This window comes from Sarcophilus harrisii, chromosome 3, assembly GCF_902635505.1.
Source record: "Sarcophilus harrisii chromosome 3, mSarHar1.11, whole genome shotgun sequence".
NCBI lineage: Eukaryota > Metazoa > Chordata > Mammalia > Dasyuromorphia > Dasyuridae > Sarcophilus > Sarcophilus harrisii.
Window position 1 is genome coordinate 13,767,996 of NC_045428.1, and position 22,489 is coordinate 13,790,484.

A 22,489-nucleotide genomic window follows, 5' to 3' on the forward strand; every position below is an offset into this window, starting at 1 on the left:
ATCTAGGGGAGGGGATGGAGGGGAAGGGAGGGAGAAAAAATTTTGGAACACAAAGTTTTGCAAGGATGAATGTTGAAAATTATCTCTGCAGATGTTTTGAAAATAAAAAGCTTTAATAAAAAATAAATGTAAAAAAGTATTATTCTTAGGGGTTTCCCCATGCTCAGTGACCTGACTTGCTGGGTAGAATTTTAGTCAGTAGGATCCTTCCACTGATCCTTTATACAGATCCTTTAAAACTAGCTCGCTCCAATTCTGGGCTGCTCTCCTTCTAAAACAAAATTATCTTTTCTCTTCCTAACCCCCATTTTAAATCTTGCATAAGCTAGTTCCCTACACTAACCATTGTTGCCATCCAAAGCTAAAGTCCTTATTTTCCTTTCCTTCTCTCTTGTGAAAAGAAAGATCTGAGAAAGAAAAATCAGAAGAAATTCTATATTGGAAGGAAGCCAAACATTAGTTAGACAATCTGTTGATCAGCATTTATTAAGTGCCTACTATGTGTCAGCACTGTGCTAAGCCCTAGGGGTGTGAACCAATCAGTCAATCCATATATCTTCCCTCACTTCCATCCATCATTTAAATCCACTCCATTTTCATGATGTGTGCGAGGTTTCAAGCAACAGGAGATGCAAAGAGATGTTCCCTCCCCTCCAGGAGCTTACACTGCAAGGGGGAAGAATAAATGAATATTTGCAGAGCAAGCTTTTTATAGGATAAATAGAAAATAACCAAGGGAAGACACTAGAATTAAGAGGGATTGGGAAAGGCTTGCTTTAAAAGGGGAGATTTTAGTTGAAACTTAAAGAAAGGCAGAAAGTTCAGTAGGTGGAGTTGAAGAGGGAGAATGTTTGGTCCAAGGATGGGAGACAGAGAAAATCACCATGGAAAGATTAAAATGTGGTTAAATGTTGCAATCCTATGGGACATCAGGGACACTATACAGCTTGCCCTTTGCTGAACTCATCTTTTCCTAGGTACTTAATGAATGATGATGACCAGAATTATCTCGTGGGATGAGGGAAGAGAGAGCTGCCCCTGAGCTTGTGGGTGCTGGCCAGAGCCCCTGTTGTAGCTTCATCCTTTCAGCTGAGCTCCTTCCTCCCCAGTGCAGCATCCTCAGTGCAGATTCCCAACTCTGACTCTGTGGCCACAGTTGCCAACCCCTGTGGAGCATCCCTAGGTCCTTATTATCTCTGCAGCGGGCCTTGGCCTTTTGAAAGATCATTTGGAAATGAAGGGACGGTGGGTGCTTGTTGTGGCTCAGTTCTTTTCCTTTAGAATGGGAGTTCAGCAGGGGCTGTGGAAATTCACAGTGGGGCACCCACCAGGTGATTGCTGCCCGGCTGCTCACGGAGCTACCCCTCAGACCTTGCCAGGAGTAGCCTGGGTAATATGGGTGGTCACTGAGGAGATTTTCTGCCTCACTATCTAAGCATGTACTTTGGGATCAGAATAAATGCTTAATAACTGAAAACTTACACAAATTAAAAGCTGGTTTTGAAGCAATGAGAAAAGTGTGATTTGTATTCATGAGACAGAATTATGGAAGAATATATTTTGTGAGAGAGAAACACAGTGAGAGATCAAACTAATAAATGATATATATGGTTTCTGAAATGCTTTTCACGGATTACTTTCTGCAGAGTTACACATTTAGAACTGAGGAGGATTTGTAGAGGCCACCTAATGCAACGCCTACACTTTTCAGATGGGGAAACTGAGGCTCAGAGAGATGAAGTGATTTGCTTAGGTCAAAAACAGAAGTAAGATTTGGTCCCATGTCCACTTATTCTAAATTTAAATTTAATTTAATCTATTATTATGATGTGGCTTCTCATTATTTATAGATGATAGAACAGAGGGGGAAAGAAGGCAAAAGACTTGCTTAGTAACACATAGAGAGTAAGAAGCTGAAGCAAGACTCAAAGCCAGGTCATTTGCAGTCTTGGACCATTATTTTATGCATTAGACTAAAGGTCCTTAATCAGTGTGTGTGTGTGTGTGTGTGTGTGTGTGTGTGTGCATGAAAGACACACAGAAAGAGAGAAAGAGAGAGATACACAGAAAGAAAGAGAGAGAGACAGCAAAAGAGAAAGACACATGGAGAGAAAAAAAAGTGCAAGAGAGAGACAAGAAAGAGAAACAGAAAAAGAAAGAGAGAGAAATAGAAACAGACACAGAAATAAAGAGACAGACAGAGTGTGGGAGAGAGGGGAACAAAGAGAGACAGAAAGAGAGAGACAGAGAGACAGAGAGAGAGAGAGAGAGAGAGAGAGAGAAGGAAGAAGGGAGGAAGAGAGATGGGTCCCTTTGACCATCTGGGAAAACTCATGAATGCCTCAAAATAATGTCTTTAACATTTTTGCGGGGAGGGGGTTGAAGCAATTGGGGTTAAGTGATTTGTCTACAGTCACATGGCTAATAAGTATTAAATCTGAGGCCTTATTTGAATTCAGGTCCTTCTGACTCTGCGGCTGGTGCTCTATCCACTAGCTACCTAAAATAATGTCTTTAATGCCCAAAATAAAGTACATAGGATTACAAAGGAAGCCAAAGGTCTGTGAAAAGGAAGATATAATTTTTCATCTCTCTCACAAACCTCTAGCTCTCTGTTCCCTCTGTAAAGTGAACATAAACCCTGTGTACTTGGAATGATCAATTTGGGCCCCAAAGATGACATGAGAAAATCTTCCCCTGTCCCCTTTCTCTGAAACAAGAGGGAGAATGGCTACAGAACATCTACATCGCCTGTCAAGTGATACGTTGGTTAGTTTTGTCCAACTGCCTTTTTAATTTTTCTTAATTCTGTACTTACTGAAAAGAAAGGCATGAAGGGAGACACTCAAAAAAGAAAGTAGAATAAAACCAAAATATATAAATAAAAGTTGTAATTTTTAAAAATATTGAGACGAAACATTTTTAGTAATCTAATAATCTTTACCATGACTTTCCAACATCAATGATAAGGAATTAAATGTCAGTGAGCATACTGGAAATAATCAACTCCAAAACTCTGGGGGGAGCTCTGTGGAGAGAAGGCACGGGCCCCCAAGCAGTAACTGTGTGCTTCCTCCCCAAAACTAACACCATGAATGTCATTGACATTCAGTTAACCTTAACCATTAAATGAATCTTCTGCATTATAAAAGCTCAATACAATTTCATTTTGAATACTCACAAAATAAATGATCAGAGGCCCCTGATTCCAATTAAGGATAATAACTTGCAGAGTGTTTTCTAAGATTTCCACTTTGGTAATAGTTTATCTCGCATGAACATGTGGCCCGTTCTTTTATGTCTTTTCTCCTAGGCCCAAATAAAGGTTGGAAGGGGAGAGTGAAAATGCTCATAGCTTGTGGAAAACTATGGAATCAGGAAGTAAGGCTCTCTTATTTGGGGTACTGCTAGAGAACCCCATTTCCTGGCAAAAGGCCATGTAAAGATTATATGTTGTTGATCTGAAGGAACTATGGGGTCATGTGTTCTCCTGGGAAAGACCATGGAAAGTACCTTTTCCTAAACATGTCCAACAAAACCCCCAACCATGCCTTCAACATCATCTTCAATTTTTCCTTCTCCTTCCTGACCCCCATAATTTCATTCATTCATCTTTCAAATGGAAACCTCCATATCTCATCTTCTGATTTCATTTCTATGTTCCACTTAGAAGATCATGCCTTTAAGATTTATTTCCAAAAGTAGCGAGGGTCAGAGTACACAGGACACTGAATCCAGAAGAGCTGAGTTCAAATCCAGGCTCATACCCTTACTAACTGTGTGATCCTAAGCAAGTCACTTTACCTGTTTGCCTCAATTTCTACCACAATAAGATGGAAATAATAATTTCATCTACTTTGCAGTGCTGTATTGAGAATCAAATGAGATAATATTTGTAAGAGAAGCTTAGCAAAGTACCTGGCACATAGTAGGTGCTATATAAATTCTTTTTGCTTGTTCATAGAATGATTCTGCCCTTATATATGCAAGAAATAAAAATGTTTTTGTTGAATAAGGCTAACCTTAAAGAAAAGATATGAGAAGAAATCACTCCCCTCCCTCTGCTTTGCAGACATGAGGAGGTCCACCAATAAAGAAAAGTCCATTTATTTTCAGGCTTTCCTTTCTGATATATTGATTCCTTTCACTGATTTTCTCCTTTCCCCCTCTTTTTTTAAAAAAAAAAAATTATTTTACAACAGTGCTTTGACTAAGACAGAGAAACGCCAAGTACTGAATTAGTTTTTCAACAAAATGAAAGTCTTTGAAGAAAGAATGGTGTCAGGATCAACTGATCTCATCTCAAGGATGATTAGTCTAGTGACTGTCTAATGATTAGCAGCCCAGTGTTCATTGCTGATACTTACCCATGAGAAAATTTCTGGCAGTAAATTAGGGATGTGCTTCTTGGCAGAGGAGTAGTAGACTATAGATGTGGAATGAGGGGAAAATTGTCAGAGACGGCCAAAGTGTTGATTTGTTTAGTTTGTCTGTGCCGTGAGGGAAAGTTCTTTGGGGGAAAGGAATGACCCAGAAGTGACAATGATGTAAAGTAAGTCAATAAAACATTTTTTGGAGCAAGGTTAGACATGCTTTGTTTGACACCAGAGTTGAGAACTGGGAGCAATGTGCATTTTATGGAACTGAAAACTCAATCTGAATCAAGTGTATGATGTGTCAGACATAAAACCTAATGAGTCTGGGGGGGAATAAGGGTGATAGAATAAGCATCAAACTGTAACCTGGCTCACACCAGGACTAGACTTCTTGAATTCTTTGTAGACTTGACTGTAGATGTAGAAGGGATGTTGACTATACAGGAATGGATAAAGGGTGGAGCTGGTTCTTGAGTGTGGAAAAAAAAAGAGACTTTCTTTAATCAGTCAGCCAATACACATTTATAAATGCCTGCTAATAGGCCAGGCACTGAGCTAAGTGCTGGAAATACAAATATGGAAAGAAAGTCTGCTCTCACAGAGCTCAGAAGAAAGAACACATTTTTAAAAAGGAACATATTCACTTGTGGTTTTTTGTCTTCTTACTCATTTTCTTTCCTTTTCTATCGAATTTTTCTTATGCAGCAAGATAATTGTATAAATATGTTTACATATATTGGATTTAACATATAGTTTAATATGTATAACATATATTGGATTGCTTGCCATCTAGGGAAGGAGGGAGGGGGAAGGAGGGGAAAATTTGGAACACAAAGCTATGCAAGGGTCAGTGTTGAAAAATTATCTGGATATGTGTTTCAAAAATAAAAAGCTTTAATTTAAAAAATGAATATATGAACAAAAACCCACAGAAAGTTGTCTGGTTGATGGAAAAGTCCAAAGGAACATGGCTGAAATGAAGAGACTCATAAAAGAAAGAAAAATATTGGAAATTACAGATGTGTAGGCTTCTCAATATGCCTTGTTTCCAGCTGCCTTCCCTAGATTCTTCTAAGAACTTCCCCTCAACTAAAACTGAGGCCCCCATTTGTTTGAACTAAGATCTCATCTCATTCCTATCTAAAGAAAGCATCCATTCTACCAGAAAATATTTTCTGGTATGTTTTAATCTACATAACTTCTCCAATTTCTGTTTGCAATTCACTTGGATCAATAGGTTTACTTGTTATTCACTATTTTAATGAACTCTCGTCTAGCCAGCATTTGGTATTAAATCTACAGGTATAAAGTAGGGATGAACTTTATAAAGCGATCAGGGAAGTTAATTTTTTTTAATACCAAAATTGTACCCATGTGTTAATATTTAAGGAAACAGATATAATTCTACTTATTAGCCCTCCCCCTCCCTTAAAAACTGGAGATCAAAGCTTCCAAACTTTAGTGCTTTCTCTTTTCCTCAAGGCAGGAGTCACAGGAGTCTGCTTTGGGGATGAATGTCTAGAGATATCTATTGATGCTTATGATAAACCACATTTAGAAAACACTTGTGAAGCAGCAGCCCTCATCTTAGACAATCTGGTATTAAGATGGTGGTAATACTATGTCATGCTTGGTTATCTGGAATATCACGTTCAGTTTGGGTAGCCACTATTAAAGAGCATTCATAAGCCAAAGAGTATTCCAAAGAGGGCAATCAGTCAAGCAAAGTCCTTTGAGTTCATGCTACAGGAAGATGGGTTGAAAAAACAAGTTGTACATTTAATCTAAAGGAGAGAAGATTGAAAAAGTTAGAGGTGGGGATATGGGGGAGAGGTCAAAGCATGATAGCTTTTCCCAAGCATTTAAAGGGTATCCTGTAGAAGAAGCTGTTTTGTTCAGCTCAGCCTCAAAAGGCAAAAATGAAGTAGTGGATGGAATTTCCAAAGAGATAACTAGAAGTTTGATGTTAGAACCAGCTTCCTCAGAAATAGTCTGAAAGTCAGAGGAGCTTGTGGGGAAGGAAATTAATTCCCTGGAGATCTGTAATGAAAGGATAGATGACCACATGTTGAGGGTAGTTATTCAGATAGGAGTTAGGTTGGAGAGTCTCCAAGGTTTTGTGTTACTCTGAGCAACTGAGCTATGATGTGATTTTCTGAAGATGACTGGTGCCAATTTCCAAGGTTGTGTATAATTAAATGATACCTGTTCTCCCTGCGTGAGAAAAATAAGAAAGGATTTGATGAATGTTTCTCTGTAATTTGGTTTAATAAATAGAACAAAGAATTCCTGGAAAGTCAAGATAGAAGAAAGAATCAAAAGGGAGAAAAAGAAAAAAGAAAAAACCCTAAGGATCCTAAGGAGGTAGCCAGGAAATAATATCTATATCAAGAGACTTGAACATGGAAGAAGTAGTGAATGTTAGGCTGTGTGGAATACACACACACACACACACACACACACACACACACACTGGGAGGGACAGAGATGAAAGAAGAAAATCACTGTCTCTATACATAATCTTTTCTTCCCCTTTGAAGAGCTAATCTGTACTTTCTGAGGAAGAAAGAGCACCCCATGCTCCATGACATAACCAAATAAAACCCATACATAATAATAGGTATAAGGGGATTTATAATTGGCCCCAAGAGAAACAAACTTCTTTTTGAAGACTAATTCCATTCAAAGTCAAATATCTGGTAAATTCCCAAATTGCTTTGTTAGTGACATCAGTTTTATTTTTCTTACTGAAACATAAAAAAGAACTATTACTTTGGACCCAACTATAACCAACTAGGAAGATTTGGTTGGTGAAGTGAAAGTCATGTGAACGTGGGGAAATATATTTACATTGATTTAAAGTTCACAATAGTCAAGAAAGGGAACAGTGAGTATCTTCATCATGTACCCTAGGATATTGAAAACTAAATTTCTAAAGTTCAGAGAAAGGATAAGGATGATGTGATAGTAGAAAGCTCTAAAAAGGATAATGACTCGATAGAAATAGAAAATTTTAATGAAATTACGAGACTATATTTGCACATTTAAAAAGAATTGAGAGAAGAGAATGGTAAGTATCAGAATCCAACTTGGGTTAACTGGGAAAAAAATCATTATCAAATTTTTTTTCTTTTTTGATATGGTTACCAGAGGACTCGGGGGACTCTGAGGACAAGTGGAACAAATCTAAGCCCTCTTCTACACATTGAGCCTTCAAATATTCAAAGAGTGCTATAGTCTCCACATCATTTTTTTTTTCTTTTTAAGGTTCAAACTCATCTTTGTATGTCATGAGCTCAAGCTCCTACACCATTCTTGTCATTCTTCTCCATGAAAAGGAGATATCAGAATATATTCCCTAAAATATAGAATGTAAAATTAGATGCAATATTATAAATATGATCAAACAAGGGCAGAATAATCAGAATTGTACCTTCTTTCTTCTGGATACTCTGTCTTTCTTAAAGTAGGTTGATTGCATTTGCTTTTATTGGCTATCTTATTACAACATTTACTCATATTGAGTTTACAATCCACTAAAATCTACATTGATTAACTAGAGCTCTGGAATTGCCTTTTTAAAAATCAGGCTAAACATGTTTAGCCTCTATCACATTGCTTGCTGTCTCAGGAAGGGGGAGGTAAGAGAAAGGGAGAAAAAAATTGGAATACAAAAATGAAAGTTGAAAACTATCTTTATACATAATTGGGAAAAATAAAATACTATTGAATTTAAAAAAAAAGGAAGAAACTAAGACTAAGATTTTATGTCTATTAAACTTCCTATATTTAATTTCAGTCCATTACTTTAACCTGTTGAGTTCCTTCTGGGACTCATATTTTGTCATCCAAAATGTTAATTATCCTTCCTTTCCAGCTTTATGGCATTTATACATTTGAAAATCATGTTCTTTATGCCTGGATCCAGGGAATTGATTTTTTTTAATTAAGTATCATAGAACTAACGATAAATTCCTGCTAAACTCTACTTAAGAGTTCTCTGCAAGTTGAAATTGATTTATTAATAAATTTCCTTTGAGTTTGCTCATTCAACTAGTTTCAAATCCACTGAATATACTGTGATCCAATCCACATCTTTCCATTTTGTCTATATAAAGAACATAAGAGATTTTGTCAGCTGCTTTGCTGGAAACTAGGTATATACCATATACCATATTTCTCTGATCTATGAGTCCAGCAACTCTTTCAAAAAAAAAAGAATTAAGTTTAGTTTGGCATGAATTGTTGTTGATGGAGCCGTGCTGACTCTTAGTGACTATGATTTCCCTTTCTGAAAGCACACAGTTTTCCCACTAATAATATGTTCTACAATTGTGCCAAGAATCAAAGTCAAGTTTACTGGCCCATATTTTGCAGAATTTCTCCATTCCTTTTATTTTTTTTCTTTAATCTAGATAACAATCAACTGAACAAGTCAGTAACACTTCTCTTGGGGGATATGAGGTATTCAGGGAATATTAGCACCTCTGGAGCATGGGCCTGCTGAGCCCATGGAACTACTCATCCACCTTTAGTGTTTACCTTTCAGCCACCTCTCACTTTTGGCTCCCAGAAGCTATAGCAGGAGCAGCAGCCACACCCGTTAAAACCATCTAAGCCGACAGGATAAAACAGCTTTAGGGTAATCCAACATCCAAAAACACATGAATTAGAAAAATGGGTCTTTGAGAACAATTTGTCTCAACAGACATGGAAGGCGACTTCTGCAAGTGTTGTGAAACACTTAGAGTTCAAAAATAATGATGATTGTTGGAGGGGATGTAGGAAAACTGGGATACTGATACATTGTTGGTGGAGTTGTGAATGAATCCAACCATTCTGGAGAGCAGTTTGGAACTATGCTCAAAAAGTTATCAAATTGTGCATACCTTTTGATCCAGCAGTGTTACTACTGGGCTTATATTCCAAAGAGATCATAAAGAAGGGAAAGGGACCTATATGTGCACGAATGTTTGTGGCAGCCCTCTTTGTAGTGGCTAGAAACTGGAAATTGAGTGGATGCCCATCAGTTGGAGAATGGCTGAATAAATTGTGGTATATGAATATTATGGAATATTATTGTTCTGTAAGAAATGAACAACAGGATGATTTCAGAAAGGCCTGGAGAGACTTACACGAACTGATGCTGAGGAAAAAGAGGACCAAGATCATTATATACTTAACAAAATATTTATATGATGACCAGTTCTGATGGACCTGGCCATCCTCAGCAAGGAGATCAACCAAATCATTTCCAATGGAGCAGGAATGAACTGAACCAGCTATGCCCAGAGAAAGAACTCTGGGAGATGACTAAAACCATTCATTGAATTCAACCCTATATTTTTGCCCCACCTCTTTTTGATTTTTCACAAGCTAATTGTACAATATTTCAGAGTCTGATTCTTTTTGTACAGCAAAATAACAGTATAAAATCATGTATACTTATTGTCTATCTAATTTATATTTTAATATATTTAACATCTACTGGTCATCCTGCCATCTGGGGGAGGGGGTGGGGTAAGAGGTGAAAAATTGGAACAAGAGGTTTGGCAATTGTTAATGCTGTAAAGTTACCCATACATATAACCTGTAAATAAAAGGCTATTAAATTAAAAAAAGAAAAAAAAAGAAAAAAAAAAAGAAACAAGAGTTCAAAGATGCCCAGGTCATCCTCTGCATCCCAGTCTCACCAGTGATCCTGACCTTTGTCCCTAGACTTCAGGGAATCTGGAAGAAAGAATGAGGCTGATGACTTTGTGCTATTCTGCCTCATTTAAATCCAATTCACATGAAAGTCAATCCATCACCCCATGATGTCATTGGTCCTCTTCAAAAACAAAGGGCTAACAATAACAATATCTTTCCTGTTCTCCTATCATCTTTTCAAAGACCACTGACTGGTTCAGCAATCACACTTGCCACACCTTTTAATGGTTTGGGATAAATTCAACAGGTGATTTGAACTCTTTTAGGGAAGCTGGATTTCTTCATTTCTCTTACGTTCCAGTTCCCTATTAGCCATTTTGATTCAAGCCTTTCCCATTCAAAAAGCATTCTCTTTGGCAGAGACCAGTAGAAAACAATATGAAAGAATGAAGGAATAATGTGGTAACATTGCATCTGGATTTCAGAAAAGAATTAGATAACCTTTAATATATCATAGTGGCTGGACTGCAGGCAATTACATGGATTTATAATTGGTTGAATGACTATACCCAAAGGATGCATTTATTCATGAATTGATACCATCTTGGAGGAAGGTCTCCATTGCAGAATTCTGTCTTTGGCACTTTCCTGTCTAATGTTTCTCTTTTTAAAATCAATAATTTCGATGAAGATATAAATGATATACTTATCAAATTTATGGAGGGCACAAAGCAGGGAAGGATAACTAATATATTCAATAACAGAATCAGAAAGCATGGAGACAGGAACAAAGAGTCTCACATAACTATATTCATTAAGGATGAATATAAAGACTCGTGATTAGACTATGAAAAAAATCTGCTACCTGATTCTAATTTAGAGTGAAAGCTTTGAAGAAGTTCATGTGAAGTTTTTATGGTTTGACAAGTGCAATATATTTGGGGGTTTTTTTTAATATAATATTTGGGAGGGAGCAGGGTGAGACTAAATCTCTGATTTCTTTAGTGTACAGGAATCCACAAGAGGACTCATTCTCAGCGCACATCAATACCTGCTCAGCTATTTATTGTCTTAGAAGTTTTGGAGTATCTCTTCAGGCCCAGTTGCCCAAGTTCACACAGTCAGTAGGTGTCACAGACAAGACCTGAATTGTAATCTTCCTGACTCCAAGACTAGCCATCCATTCTCCATTTAAGATTGTCTCTCAGACATAGTCTATGTGAATAGAATTATAAGATCAAGACCGAGAAATGCTTTGGTTTGTTAGTTTGGTATAGCTGGACTATTGGGCTCTGGGGGCCATACTTTAGCAAGAGCATTAAAGTTCATTCATGGGAGAGTAGCCAGGACAATGGGGAAATGGGGAAGAAAGAACTTTTTATTTAGGTTGTATTTAGGTTGAGAAGAGAATTAATGGGGATATACATGATTGCTTTCTTCAATTTTGTGAAGGGTTCTCATTTGACTTCCAATTCTACAATAGAGAGTTTACTGGACTCTTTTGAAGTGAGAGAATTCAATTTTAGAAGGGGTCTTTAATTCTTGTTTTATTTCTTAAGCTTAGAGGGAGAAGAAAGAAAGAAATTTGGGAGATGATCCAAAGTGAAACTGATGTAAGGAGAATGTTAAGATGAGATTTAAGATTTGTTGTGGAAAAGGCCAATATAGCTAATTTTGATGTTGATAAACAAAGAGTAGACCTATTTCTCATCCCCTCCCCTTCTCTGAAATTCAAAGCTTCCCTTTGAAGAAAATTAGAGTTATTCAGTTGGATCAGCTCCACAGGACACAAAGAAAAGTAATGGACTTTTAGCATATCTCAGCAAAACATTGGGAGGAAAAAAAAATCTATCTATACTTGTGTGCCCTTTATAACTTGGGTCAAAGGTACATGTCCTATACATTTTTCATTGTTACAGAATCTGTGAGGTATAAACAAAGATAACATTTTATAAAAGTCCAGTTGTTACTACTAATTTAAAAGTCCTTATGAGCCATTGCCCTTTCTCATTTTAGCCAAAAAAAAAGTAGTCTTAATGTGTCCCAAGTTTCTCCCATGGTACCATTTTTCTGAAACAAAAATAGGTACTTTCTTCTTTTCTTTAAACACATCCTAATAAACTCCCCACTCTTTGACATTGCTATGTAATGGGATATACACGTTAATTATATGATTGGATGAAGAGTTACCACAGAGACCAAAAAAGGAATAGAGATTTTCAGAGTGAGATTAAAATTAAAATACAGTCAGCACAAGTGCTGTCCTTCACTGCTTTAGCTGAGCAATGATCTTACCAATGTTGGTGAGAACAGCTCATGACCTTTCTATATCTCATTCCATATGATTGCCACCCCTGCTCCCATCTTTCTCTCAAGCTTCCTTTCCCTCCATATACTTCTCAGCCCCTTAAATAGGGTTTCCAGTCAGCCTTGCCAAATTATTGAAACTGTTCTCATTGGTCACCAATGGCCTATCAATTCCATTTCTTTGCCATGACTATTTCCTTTCCTCCAGGATTTAAATATTTTCTTACTATACCCTAAATGTGACTAAAGCAGGGTCATTAACTAATAAAAAAAATAATATTTCAATATAATTGGCTTTTTTGGTAATCCATTTATTTTATTCTGAATATTCAAAAGCATTATTTTGATAGGATTCATCAGATTGCTCGTGGAGGTGAATGGGACAAATGTAGATTTCTCAGAGACTGTAACATAGGTCAGATCCTAGTCCTAAGTTTCAGGAAGTCATGAAGCAGAAAGTATTATTGGCCATTTGTCAATAACCACTTCCTTGTTCCTGAAGAATTCAGTCCATCTAATGAATTTAAAAATCAACAAGATAAGGGTTTTTTGTTTTGTTTTGTTTTGTTTTGTTTGGCTATATAACCCAGCTTTTGTTTCTGTATTGGGCCATATGCTATTAGATTGCCCAGTGAGTGTGATGGCCCACTTCTCATAAGAACCGAATAAAAGCTTTCTGTTTGTATCTGGGGGTCTAGCACCCTATCCCCCACAGTGATACAAGCCATCAAAAATTTAAGAAGCCCTTCCCTACGACATCAAAAGTCTTTCCTTGGTCTGCTTCTCTGCCCCAACTCTTTCAATGATTTCATCCATTCCCATGGACTTCCTTGCAGATGAGTCCCTTTGAAGTCTCATGACCAGTATGTCCAAGAGTGGACTCAAAAATACCTTCTACCCTTCATTTTCATTTTTGTTGTTGTTGTTGACAGCAAAGCCATGGTCATCTTTGATTTTTCCCATTTCCTTATTTTCCATATGCAATCAGTTATCGATTTCTTCTACACACTCGATGTTAGAGCCAAAATGGACTATGAGTTTTATACCCACAATATCATCTCCCATTTCTGTCCCTTTGCAAAGACTATTACTCTTCCCTGCTGTGCACTCCCACTTTGACTCTGTTGGGGTTCAAAGGAGACCCCTTAAAGGTTGGGGTTCCTGACCAGTCTTGTGGGGTATCTCAGAAGAATTTGAAGGTTGGGACCCATCTTCAAGTCAAGGAGCAAAGTTTATTATTATTGTAATGCCAATTAAAGCAAAAAAATTTAGTGAGGAACCAGAAGCAAGAAGATACATTTATAGGAAAAAGATAAAAAGATGTGGTATTTCATGTCATCGATATGCTAATTTTATGACTTAGAGGTAGAACTGAGGACTGACCTTAGAGGGAGAATTGAGAAGTATTAAATTCTATGCCTTAGAAGAGATAATAAAAAAAAAGAAAAAAAAAAAAAAAGAAGAGATAATATACCTCATTCTTGAGTTCTATGACTTAGAAGTAGAGTTGTACCCCATTATTGAATTCTACAGCTTAGACTGTCTCAGAAACTTTGTTATTACTGACCAACAGATTGTTATCTGACAGCCAGCATTGTTTGTGGAACTACAGCATTCCCAAGGCCAGGTGACTTTAGGGTTAAGACCAAGTAGCATTGGGGCTATTGTCACATTCTCCCTAGGAGCTACACTATATCAACTCCACCTATGACTTCTTTATTGACAATGACCAATTTAGGGGACAACAGTCCATGAAGCCTTCCTTGATTTTCCCTACCCCCTGCTCATTCTCCCAGGGTCCAAATAAAGGTCTATCTCATCTCAACAGATTGCCTCTTAGGTCTCTCTTCTTTACCTATATCTCCTTTGTGCTTCTATTGCTCATGTATCCACATCAGAAGCTTCCAAGCATAGCAGGCTCCTTTTCATTTTTATACTCCTAGGATCTAGCACAAGGTCCCTGAACAGAGTAGGTCCCTTACTGAATTTTTTTTTTTCATGGAATTATATTGAATCAAACATCCATCTAATGAGCTGAAGTCCTTTTCCTTGCTTTTTTAATATTTAAAAACTACCAGTGAAACACAGATACTGTCCTAAACTTAATCAATCTTTAATGAATCAAAGGCACCTAATAAATGCCTTTTACAATGAAATAGGAATATCACAGATTCATCCAACATCAGAAGATCATCAAACTCTGAAGCTCAAGTTCCAATAATTTGCCTAAAGTTATATAGCTCCTGAGTGAAAGTTATATAGCTCATGAGAAAAGAAGGCAGGGTTTGTTCAAACACAGTACAGGGTGGGGGTCCTAGACAAAGGGTTGGTATCCCGCCCAAGGATGAGCTGCTTAGATGTTTCTGGTGGCAGGAAGCTCTATGATGTGATTAGGGGATGCCTAGATATCTGCCTATTCAAAGTTAGGATGTGATTAGGAGATTCCTATTCAGGAAGTCTTTGGTATAATATGATTAGGAGATTCAACCTATTCAAGGTTGGCCTTATGTGGCTGTAGATTAGTGCCGGCTCCCCACAGGTCCCCCTTTTTTCATTTATATTAAAAGAATCAAATGTAGAATTTTTCATTTGTCGGCTAGTCCTTGAGGAATCTTACCCGTCATTGGCTAACCAGGTCTCGATATTTGTCGAAAATTTCTATTGCTCATACAAGCATCAAGGGGTCTCACCAGTCTCAAGGGTGATAGTGTACATGAATGGGTTTGGCCACACTATCTCTTGGGATTTTACAAAGGGTAATTTTCCGGAAGGCCCAGGGTCCAAAAAAAAAAAAAGGCCAATTAAAGGCTCTTTTGAACTTTCAATAAATTAATTCTAAAGCTTAAAAATAATCAAAACTGAGTCTGCAGAAAATTTTAAAAAATAAGGGATTCAAAGCTAAAGCATTCAAATTCAATCTAAACTATAGATCTACCAGTTTCCAAATGTTCTATCTTTTCCTCCCTTTTTTTTTTTCACAGAAAAGGTTTCAAATATTTTATATAAATCCCAAGAGTGAATTAAAATCCCTGACTAGTACAGTGGCATTTCCTAAAAAATCCCAAACATAAACAATAAACAGTTTTAAAAAATCCCATCCAAATCTTAAACACAGAGTGATAGATGATCCAGGCAAAATTCAACAGTCAGTCATCAAACATTCCCCAAAGTCCCCATATCAGTCAAAGAAGTAGAGAGGGCCAGTTGGTCTCATTTAAAACACTGCTTCAGGCTGTGAAGTGATAAGGCTTCATTTCCACAGATGGGTGTCCACTTTGACAATCAAAGCTGATCAAGGTTCCAAAACAAGCCAATATCTGTAATTTGACCAAATTTAGATCAGTCTCAGATGGAAAGACTCAGTTCCCAAGTTGCTGCAAAATAGGGAGGAAAAAAATTGTTTCCTATGTGAAGAGATGGTTGTTTGGTCAGGCAAACGGCTGTCTTAAGACCCCTTTAATTGTCCTTCATACAGAAATCTTAAAAAACAAAACAAATATCAGTAACAGAGAGTGGGTTACTTAGTTGCCCAAGCATTTAGGATAAATGATTACATATAACCAGACTGAAAATAGCAAGGTAACATAAATGAATTAACAGTTTTATTGACCATTGCTCTGATCATAGAGATCAGTTACAGGAGGAAAAGTATAAATAATAAGTTAAAACTCAACCTTTTAGCACATACAGGATAAAATAGTCTTACAGTTTTTATTCCAATCAATTGCCCAGTAACTGTCAGAGGGGTGGGCTTAAAAACTCCCAAATGCTTAACTAATTAATTATAATTGGAAATTTTACTTCAATAACAAATTTCATTAATCAAATTTCTGATAAATCTTAAAAAGACTTATCATAACCTTATAGTAATAAAGGAAAAATTTTGTCTAAGTTCACAACTTAAAAAACAATTATCATATCTATAGATGTTACATAAGTAACTTATAATACAAATCATTTTTTTAAAATTCCCAAAATGAAAAATATCCCAAATTGCAATTGTCCATAACAGAAACATTTCCCAAAAGGACAAAAGAAAAATTTTCAGGCCCTTTAAATAACCTCAGGTAAATAATTAATTTAAACTTATACAGATACCCAATTCCATTATAAGAATTCAAGAAGTTTCTTAAAAATATAATTAACTTTTAAAAATATTCTTCAAAATATGATTCATTTAAAAATTCCTCAACCAAAAAACTTATTAAAACAAATTAACAAAATAAAAGATTTCCTTTTCAGGTGTCTTAAAAAGGGATTCCTTTAAAAAAGATTTTTAGGCCAATCCCAAAATTTTAAATTTTTTATTTCTTTTTCCACCCCCATTTCAGTTTTCTTTCTCCTAGCTATATACCTGAACACCAGATCCTTTGGCCGGCTCTTTTCAAGGAAAAAAACTTTCCTTCTTTTTAAAACATCTAAATTCCTTTTACAAAATTAGTACATCAGGTTAAAAGTTTTAAAATCACAAGTAGATTTTCAAATAACCAATTCCCAAATTTCTTTATCATTGTTCTTAAAACATAACAAATCTTTTACATCAGCAAACAGACTTTGTGCTTTTCTCTGCCTTCACAGAGAAGGCCTAGATATTCCATTTAAACTTATTTTCTTTAAATGTTAGCACACTGCTCTTCTAGATTTTTTTTTAACTTTCCAAACTTTAAAATCCCCCTTTATTTTATTTTATTTATTTTTATTTTATTTATTTATCTATTTTTTATTTTATTTATTTATTTTTAATTTCTTCCCTTCTCCCTTTTTCTCAGGCTACTGCAGTCAGCCAGAAAACACACACACACACACACACACACACACACACACACACACTCACACACACACACACACACACACACACACACACACAGAGAGAGCAATTTTTCAAACTTCTTGATATTTTCTAAGTTTGCAACACAGAGGCTGAATTCTTATCTCTTACAAACTTGCTAACTTTTAACACAGACACACAGACACACATGGAGCTCCATTTTATTAAGCACAGTTGCAACGTTGTTTTTTCAACCAACAAAACAGACAAATCACACAGAACATAGAACACACAGTTACAACATTAAACATATAACACATATGCAGAGGATATTTTCCAGCGTCCCAGAAAATACCCGTTTCAGAACTTTACTCAGAACAGAACCAGAATAACCAGAACCAGATGGGTATACCAAAAGGCACTCAGACAGACTTACTCTCCCAAATGCCCAATCAATATCATTGTCCACTGTAGGCCTGATTGAAACTGAAGAACCACTTCCTTCAAGTCAGTGGAGCTAAAGGCTCTCACTTGGGGAAGCTGAAGAAAAGCCATTGAAGCTTTGGGAGGAGGGTCATACAGAATCCTTCATTGTTTTTGGGAGCCTAATTTGAGCCTAGAATTGGTGTGCTTAAGGGCACCTTTTAAGAAAGAGGCATTGTCCTGAATTACATAAAAATCATTAAAGCAATCTCCAACTCTTTTTCACCTTTTCTCATCAATGGTTCCTTCCTGCGGAAACCATGGGCAGACATCTTCTAAAAACTTAAAAAATTTTACAAACTCATTTTTTCTTAACCTTTACTCTACACGTCCTTAATAAATCCTTGAAATCCTCAACAAATCTATCATATACACTAATTTCTTCTCTCTCTTGGTATCGAAACCTCTTACCACACCCAGGTCTCTGTTCCTCGGGCAGGTGGACCCGTGGCGACCTTATTCTCTAAATTCTCCAAATTCTCCGGGACTGCGCAGTCTTCTTATTGAGAGGTTCGATCTAGCAATGGCTATTCCTTTCTCCAAAATCTTCCGGGCCCCACGTTGGGCGCCATTTGCCTCGGCCCGCGAGGCAGAGTGTGTGGACCCTGGAAGAAAAGAGATAAGGGCAAGAGAGAGGGGATGCACAAAATGGAGGCAAGTCAAATCATTCTGATCAAGCCTCATTTTAATGGGTGCAATAGTACAGATATATATATAGCAGTATATATATATATATATATATATATATAATATAGTATATATATACATATATATACTATATTATATATATATATATATACTATATTATATATATATAATATATATATATAGCAGTAGAAAAGAAGGCAGGGTTTGTTCAAACACAGTACAGGGTGGGGGTCCTAGACAAAGGGTTGGTATCCCGCCCAAGGATGAGCTGCTTAGATGTTTCTGGTGGCAGGAAACTCTATGATGTGATTAGGGGATGCCTAGATATCTGCCTATTCAAAGTTAGGATGTGATTAGGAGATTCCTATTCAGGAAGTCTTTGGTATAATGTGATTAGGAGATTCAACCTATTCAAGGTTGGCCTTATGTGGCTGTAGATTAGTGCCGGCTCCCCACAAACCACAAAAGCTTGGAAATGGAAGGAGATGCCTGAAATCAAATGGTAGATTCCTATTCAGGAATGCCATCAGAGTGTCCTGATAAATATTTAACAACAAGCTCTCTGGTAATATATAGATATATGTATTTATTTATGTGTGTACATATATATATGTGTGTGTGTGTGTGTGCATATATGTCCATGCACAAATATATACATGCTCAACATACTTTAAATTTCATCTGCATTACTGAAATATCCTCGATCACTTTTTTGTCCAATAATCAATAGTTCAATGAATCAAACTCTGACTTGTGGCAACTGTCAACTTCTGAGATAAAAATGCTCCCTCTGAAATTTTATTTTATTTTTTTATTAAAGTTTTTTGTTTTCAAAACATATGCATGGATAATTTTTCAACATTGACTCTTGAAAAACCTTGTGTTCCAAATTCCCCCCCTGCTTCCCCCAGCCCCTCCCTTAGATGGCAAGTAATCCAATATATGTTAAACATGTTAAAATATATGTAAATCCAATATAGGCATACATATTTATACAATCATCTTGCTGCACAAGAAAAATCAGAAAAGAAGAAAAGAAAAAAAGATGAGAAAGAAAACAAAATATAAGCAAACAATAACAAAACAAGTCACTCTGAAATTTTAACAATTGGTTTTCTCAAGCCATCACAGATGGATTAAGCACACCTCTGTCTACCATTTATATCTAACTAAATAGAAACCCCATTCTCAATGAGGCTTTGTAGAACTTCTGATGAAATTCTGAATGGTGTGTTGGGCATAGAGAAACTGAAGAATTGATACCTGAAACAAGCAGGGAGAAGACACTGGGATCAATTTAGCTCCAATCGCACCCTCTGTAGAGTCTTAAACAGCCTCATCTTATCATACCCTGTCAGAAATCTCAGTCACATCCCTGAGGTTAAATTTCCCCAATGAAATCTACTTCTGGCCATCCCATACTCCCCATCTTCTTTTGGGTCAGTCCACCATGCCCCTCTGTCATGGGGTATCTCTCCTAACTCTACTGTACATCTTCTCAATCCTCCTTCTCCCCCTTACAGCTAACTAACTGTTTTAGGGTACTTAGTCCCTTTCAGGATTTAGCCTGCCGGCTAAGGACATCCCCCAACCTCAAGGGGTGCTCCCTTTCTGCTTGGGTAATCCTGAGTCCCATTGAGGAACTTGTCTTTCATATGTTCTCATACTATTTCCTATTTACCATTCCTGGTATCTATTGTATTTCTTCATTTTGACTGTAACCTATTTGCCCAAGAGAATGGTCATGATGAATTTTTTACATGATTGAACCCCAACTTTTGGTGCCTGCCACCATCTGGCATCTACATCAGTCACATCAATTTCTACTTGAAGACCTCCCAATGATGGGAATCTCACTACCTTGAGACAGTCCATGACATTGTCAAAGAACTAGGTTTTGATTTTTACCTCAAATTTGCCTTCCTATAATTTCCATCAATTTCTCCATCTTTGAGAATCCTGGTCATTAGAATGTTATAGAATCAAGTTTTCAGGAGCTTGTTTCCTTCTATGGTCTTAGAACTAATATAAATATAAATATAAAATGCAATAAAGTGAGGCTTATAAACCTCATCCTAAAGCAGGAGATTTTCATTGGGGTTTTTTGATCTAAGGGAGTAGTCTAGAGAAGTTCATGGATCCTTTTGCAGAATAATGCTTTAAATGCATAAAATAAGAATAAAAGAGACAGAGGAGAAGAAGAAAGAAAAGAAGAAGAAGAAGAAGAAAAAGGAGGAGAAGAAGGAGGAGAAGGAGAAGGAGGAGGAGGAGGAGGAGGAAAAGGAGGAGGAGGAGAAGGAGAAGGAGAAGAAGGAGAAGGAGGAGAAGAGGGAGAAGAAGAAGAGAGCAAAGGAAACCAATTATATTGAAATATAGTTACCAAAAACTTGTTTTAAAGTTCACACACAACCCTGACAATAAAAAAGTATTTCACAGGAGACAAAAGCTATTTTAATACTAATCATTTGTTTGTTGCTGTAGTTTCTCTCCTACAATTAAATAAGTGTTAACAAAGGACTTCATGGAGCTCAGTAGGATTGGGAAGTAAACCCTGAATGAGCTGCTGCTGCCCACTGCTATCCCAGTTGTAAGTTGCTCCAGAAGTAGTGGTACAACCAGTGCTTTTATTCAGCAATGCTCATAAAAAGCGAATGTACTCATGGAAGAGACACAGAATACTTTAAGGAAGCAAAGTTTATACTAGTAGCTCGATTCTTTACTCCTCTCTTCAAGGTTCAGATTGGTCAGATTTACAATCAGGGTTGGTTATAATTGGTCAGATTTCCTATCAGAATGCTAATTAATTTGGATACAATTGGTCAGATTTAGGTTAGATACAATTGATTGGATTTCCTATTGCAATAGTCATTAGGTTGGCTACAATCAAAGTTACAACTAGTCAGATTTACTATCCAAATAGTAGTTTAGATATAATTGGTCAGATTTAGGTTAGATACAATTGGTTGGATTTCCTATTGCAATACTTATTAGATTGGATACAATCAAAGTTACAACTGGTCAGATTTACTATCCAAATGATACTTTAGATACAATTGGTCAGATTTAGATTACAATTGCTTGGGTTTCCTATTGCAATAGTTATTAGGGTGGATACAATCAAAATTACAATGGTCAGATTTACTATCCAAATACTAGTTTAGATACAATTGATCAGATTTAGGTTGGATACAATTGATTGGATTTCCTATTGCAATAGTCATTAGGTTGGCTACAATCAAAGTTACAACTAGTCAGATTTACTATCCAAATAGTAGTTTAGATATAATTGGTCAGATTTAGGTTAGATACAATTGGTTGGATTTCCTATGGCAATACTTATTAGATTGGATACAATCAAAGTTACAACTGGTCAGATTTACTATCCAAATGATACTTTAGATACAATTGGTCAGATTTAGATTACAATTGCTTGGGTTTCCTATTGCAATAGTTATTAGGGTGGATACAATCAAAATTACAATGGTCAAATTTACTATCCAAATACTAGTTTAGATACAATTGATCAGATTTAGGTTGGATACAATTGATTGGATTTCCTATTGGAATAGTCATTAGGTAGGATACAACCAAAGTTCCAACTGGTCAGATTTACTATCCAAATAGTAATTAGATTGGATACAATCCCCTCCAAAAGTCTTATACCCTGTCACTGACCACAGCTAGTTTGGTTTAACCCTAAGCCTCCTTTGTTAGTTGTCTAACCAGTTCCTCAACTCACAGGTAATCAGAGACATCCCAACAAGAAATTTTACTTCTCCCTCCCCTGATCCTGTTCTAACAATATTGGTGGAAAAGCCAACTTCTCATACTTCTCATGTAAGTATGAACACAAACTCCCCACTTTTTGGTGCGCTCTTTGGACGTAGGCTTGCCTCCTCCCAATGTCTCCTCCAATGATTTCCCCCCAACCTGTGCACATGGATAAAAAAATGTACAAGAAGAAACTAAAAGATTGTACTTTGTTATTACTAAACTGAAATACTATATTGAGACACGTCAAAAAAAACCACTTTCTATGTGTATGTTTAACAGCCATACTACAGTTCTTGATATGGAGTTATCCATGCACATGTGGCTAGTGTGAAGGCTGCCTCCAAAAAGGAAAGCATCTCTTTCCAAACGGAAAACTGATGACGGGAGAGGATGGTGAATATGGGTGGATGCTGGCATCTTTATTGTACCAGCACTGTGACTGACACTCTGTGAGTACTTTATGAAATAAAAGCTAGACCCAGAG